Raw genomic sequence first — 6,000 nt, forward strand, 5'->3', positions numbered from 1 at the left:
ATGGCAGACACGGGGAGAACATGCAGACTCCACACAGAGAGTGATCCAGCGGGGAATCGAACCTGGGACCCTAGCGCTGTGCCACTTGTGCTACCGTGCTGGCCACATCTCCAGATTCAGTACAGAGGTATTTCCACAAAGTTTGCAGTGGTTCAAATCATCTCACCTGCATTTGGATGGCTTGTCCTTTAAATAATCCACGTGAGTGACATCAGAATGTGGTCCTGCGCAGTCGTTTCAAACGGACGGGTAAAATCAGCTGGAACAGCTGTTTGATGTCGCAATCTGGCCAATCGGGAAGCTATTAATCCACGCATAAAACAGTCTCATGAGTGCCCCTGCCAGCATGCGGCAGCATGAGCCACATGATATGCCGCTGGAAGCACTGCACCTTCCAATCGGTAGACTTGCAGCAGCATCCCAAACCTGAGCTATTCAGCTATTATCCAATGACTAGTTAAACTGTTAATTTAGAATTATTCCAAATGTTTCTCAGCACTTAATATTAAACAGGCATTTTGTTGTCGTTGTCATTGATTTTGTTAGTTAATCTTATCCACTAATTATTTGCATTTCCAGTGTAAGCACATGAATTGTCTGCCACCTTTGATGATTTAACAAACAACGATCCATTCATTCACCCAGCAATTTATGCATATCTGAATTGTGGCTGTTAATGTCATTGCAATTACAACCTCAACTGGTCAGTGAAAGACAGTCCAGAGAGCGGGATTTAGGCATCATTCACCCTAAGGCACAATCAGAGTAATCAACTGAGGGTGAAGGCGTTAAGGCTACTCTTAATTAATGCCCTGGTTAACATTTGGGGTAATGATTCCAATATTTTCACAATATACATGGATATTGTGTAAGATAAATTGAATACAAAACAAAAAGCATGATGAGCCCTTCTCACTCGCACCCACTCATTCACAAGTGCTCTATAAACACAATTAGGAATTAGAAGATGGGTTAGGCAATTCAGCCCCTTGAGCATGCTCCGCCACGCAATACAATCATGGCTTATCTCCTCTCAGCCCCAAATCCACTTTCTTGCCCATTCTCCATAACCCTTCTACCCATTACTAATTAAAAAGCTGTCTCTCTCCTCCCCAAATTTACTCAATGCCCCAGCATCCACTGCACTCTGGCGTAGTGAATTCCATAGATTCACGACCCTTTGAAAGAAGTAATTTCTCCTTATCTCTGTTTTAAATCTGCAACCACTTATCCTAAAACTGTGACCTCTCGTTCTAGATTGCCTCACAAGAGAAAACATCTGCTCAACTTTTACTTTGTTAATACCTCTTATCACCTTATATACCTTAATTAGATCTTCTCTCATTCTTCTCAACTTGAGAAAGTATAGACCTCAACTGCTCAACCTCTCTTCATAAGACAAACGCCTCATCCCTGGAATCAATCTGGTGAATCTCCTCTGAACTGCCAATACAACTACCTCACTTCTCAAAAACGGGAACCAAAACTGTGCACAATATTCCAGGTGCTGTCTCACCAATGCCTTTTACAGTTGCAACAACACTTCCCTACTTTTATATTCTATTCCTTTAGCTGTAAAGGCCAAAATTCCATTTGCCTTCCTTAGTATGTGTTGTCTCAGCAGGTCTGACAGCATCTGTGGAGAGAAAAGAGAGCTAATGTTTTGAGTCTGGATGACTCTTTGTTTCAGGTTCCAGCATCTGCAGTAATTTGCTTTCATTACCTGCTGCACCTGCACACAGGTAATAATAAGGAGACAGTAATAAGGAGGCTTCAACCTTGGCAGAGTCACATGCGCACTGCAGAGACTGAAAAACTGGGAACAGGGTTAACATTCACACGTTGTTTTGAGAAAGGGAAATACTTCCCAGCAGCAAACAACTATCTGCCTTTAAATATACTGGCAAATATATGAATGCCTTCATGCATTTTGCTACCATGCATGACACGTTGTAAAGATACAGCGTAAATTGATATGCTTGTTCAGCATATGTACATTCCCATTAAGAAAACCGTCCTGGTAATCACTGACTGGAACATGGCAATTGCATACTGGTGATGTCATAACAGCTTCTCGCTGAAACAAATTGATTGATGGCTGTGCTTAAAGTCCAATTTTTCTGCTTTACCTTGAAGGCTGTGAGAAATGGAGCTTTACAATTGCCAGCGAGTGTTGGTCGGAAACAGTTTTACAGCTGACTATTTTTATCTTCTGTCTTTGTCTCCTTGAATAATGTTGATTCGTGTTGGGGAAACAGCTCCGGTACCTTGTTCGAGTGCAGTCTTTGTGTCTAAGCCCATGCAATGAGAATTACAGGATTATCCAATGGGTTCATGGGTGCCAACGGCATGCCAGTATCTCATTCAAGTGGTATTCTTTCTCATCTGGGAGGGGAGCTGTAGTGAGAGACCAAAGAGTTCATTTTAATCTAGATTGAAAGGCGGAAAATCAGGGGGTCGGGTGGAAAGTTGGGTTTTACAGCATGCCCAATGTGACTCACTATTGACTTCAACAAACTTTGCATCCAATCCATCAATTTTCTAACAGGCAGATTAAGATAAAGAAGTAAGGGAATCCATTGATATTCATCTATTTTATTGCATCCTAAATATGCTTTTAAGGAAACCTTACAATTAGGGTTGAAAGTTTGTGAGTTTACTACCTTCACCCCCACGTCTTTACCAGCAAACTACTCTGCTCCTCAATATGTTGACCTTTCTGAACCAGTCGGTTCTCTGGTCCAGGCTTCCTGGGACATGTGTGATGCACAATCAATGGATACAAAACGGAGATAAAGTCCGAACGATATGCTTTAATACACAAGAAATGTACCCGGCAGCAGACGTACAGAAGAATGGCGGACTGCCGGGGAACACGAGTTCTTATACCCCGCCTCGTAGGCGGAGCTACCTACCTCTCATCCAATCGGCTGAGAGGCACATGACATACCTGGGCCAATGGGCAGCGAGTCCTCTGCACCAATGGCAGATCACACTTCCAGGTACCGTAATACCCCGAGTCATACTACCACAATGTGCAAAAATATTCTTATTGCAATTGAAACCAGTACCACTGTATTCAGGTCTCTATGCTTTAATAAGGATATGGAGGTACTGGAGAGGATGGATTTATAAAGGATGATTTGAGAACTGAGAGGTTACATCCATCAGGAAATGCGGAACAGCTGAGGTTCTTTATTCGGAAAAGTGAAGACTGAGGTTTAATCTGTTCGAATTATTTAAAATTATGAAATGTTCGATAGGGCGGATGTAGAGAAGATATTACCAATTGTGGACATACAAAATGAGAGGCCACAAATATAATAAGGTCGCTTCTTCTTCTGTCGGCTTTGTCCATTTTACTTGGGGGTCGCCACGGTTTTGATTCATCACCCTTCTTCATCCTCTCCTGTCAATGACTCCTTCCTCTTCTAGTCCTGTTGTGTTAAGTCTTTCACCACTGCATCATTCCATCTGATCTTAGGCCTTCCCCTTCACCTTCCTCTTGTCAGTTCACAGAATCACAGAATAAAACAGTGCAAAAGAGGTCCTTCAGCCCATCGAATCTGCACCAACGCATGAAAGACACCTGATCTCCCACCTAATCCTATATGGCAGCACTTGGCCCATAACCTTGAATATTATGACATGCCAAGTGCTCATCAAAGGTACTTTTTAAAGGATGTGAGGCAACATGCCTCTACCACCCTCCCAGGCAGTGCATTCCAGACTGTCACCACTTTCTGGGTAAAAAGGTTCCCCCTCAATATCCCCCACCTCCTGTGCTCACCTTGAACTTGTGCCCCCCTGTAACTGACTCTTCAACTTGGGGAACAGCTGCTCCCTATCCACCCTGTCCATGCCCCTCATAATCCTGTGCACCTCGATCAGGTCGCCCATCAGTCTTTCCTGCTCCAGTGAAAGTTGCATCTCCATCACTCACCTCGCCACATTTTTCTCTTTCTCTCCTCACCCAAAGACTATTTGAATCTTTTTCTCATCGACTTCGTTTGATGTACCCCCAATCTTCACTGATCCTCTGATGTGCTGCTTCCTGATCTTGTCCTTCATCCTCACCCTGCACATCCATCTCAGAATTTTCATTTAATTGTTCCTCTCTTCTTGATGTTGCTCAACTTCCTGCATGACATAACACAAGGTTGATCTCACAACTATCTTGTAGATGCTTCCTTTCTGTTTCCGCGATACTTTTCTATCACATAACACTCCATTGTATTCTGTCCAATTACTCCAGCCAGAGTTAATCTGTTGCTTATAGTTTCCATTTCCATACTTCCATCTTCTGCCACCACTGACCCCAGGTACTTGAACCTCCTCACTTTCTCCAAGTCTTCATCCAAAATCTTTATACCTTCACCCTGATCCTCTTCCCAAGATTTAATCTAACAGTCCATATATTGGGTCTTTAAATACTAAGTCATATTTTCTTCATTCCACACCACATAGCTCTATGCCAGCTGAAAACATCATTGACCTGCTTCATTTGCTCAGCTAGAAGATCTATGACAATCAGGAAGAGGATGGGGCTCAGTACCAACCCTTGGTGCAACCCAATTTTGTCTTTGAAACTCTCACTCTCCCCCTTACTCCATCTTCCTCTTGTCTGACACTCCTGTACAATAAGAAGTCTTACAACGCCAGGTTAAAGTCCAATAGGTTTGTTTCAAACAATAGCTTTCGGAGCACTGCTCCTTCCTCAGGTGAGGAAGGAGCAGTGCTCCGAAAGCTCGTGTTTGAAACAAACCTGTTGGACTTTAACCTGGTGTTGTAAGACTTCTTACTCTGCTCACCCCAGTCCAACACCGGCATCTCCACATCATGACTCCTGTACAAGTTCTGTAACAGTTCTACATACACCTCAGAGACTCCATGAGTTCTACCACCTCTCTAAATTTCCTCCCCAGGCAACCAGTAATAAGTCTTCTCTAGTTGGATGAATAAAATGTTCTTGTTGTATTGGCCTTGCCGATATTTCTCCGTCACTTGTGTCTCAAATTAAAAATGGCACTTGTGGTGTTTCCTCTGGGCAGAAATCCAAATGGATCATCATGGATTTATACTATTTTCCTCAGTCTCTTGTAGGTGTGTGGTCGGAGTTTAAGTCCTTGGTGGGTTTTGCAAATGAAGATTGATATGAATGGATAAAGTAGTCAGGAATAAATCCAATCGGAATTCAGGAGTAACCGCTTTGTGGAGCTATCTTAAAAGGCTGAAAATTGTAGAGGTCATGTGCAGCCTATTTTTGTGTGAGGTCATGAATGTAGATTTACCTTTGAGTACATTCACCATTGTGTTTTCTTAAACTGTACATCGATGTTTTGTGTACAACTTCAGGTCATAATATTTAGCAAGCCTAGGGACTGATGGGCAGCACAGTAGCATAGTGGTTAGCACAGTTGCTTCACAACACCAGGGTCCCAGATTCGATTCCCGGATTGGGTCACTGTCTGTGTGGAGTCTACACATTCTCCCCATGTCTGCGTGGGTTTCCTCCGGGTGCTCTGGTTTCCTCCCACAGTCCAAAGATGTGCAGGTTAGGTGGATTTGCCTTGCTAAATTGCCCTTTGTGTCCAAAGAGGTTAGGTGGGATTACTGACGTCAGGGGATAGGGTGGAGATGTGGGGTTTAAGTTGGGTGCTTTTTCTTAGGGCTGGTGCAGACTCGATGGGCTGAATGTCCTCCTTCTGCACTGTAAATTCTATGTTCTGATAGAGACTCATACCAGAACTGGGTACAGGGTTATGGAATGCAGATACCAATGGGATTATTCAGCTAGAAGCAATATAAATGGGGTAGACCTGAAGCCAGAAGTTGGGAGATGAAGAAGGCCAACATTGTGATGGTTGGACACAGCTGGTTGTAATGTCTGTCCATGACCATACTCAATGCCGTCTTGGTATTGGCTGTAGGTATCTTCTGCTTCATTTAACCCTTCATAAAACTTGGGTTTGAATTCATTCTTGGAGCGCAGGCACAGAA

Source organism: Scyliorhinus canicula, chromosome 1 (assembly GCF_902713615.1).
Source record: "Scyliorhinus canicula chromosome 1, sScyCan1.1, whole genome shotgun sequence".
Classification (NCBI taxonomy): Eukaryota; Metazoa; Chordata; class Chondrichthyes; order Carcharhiniformes; family Scyliorhinidae; genus Scyliorhinus; species Scyliorhinus canicula.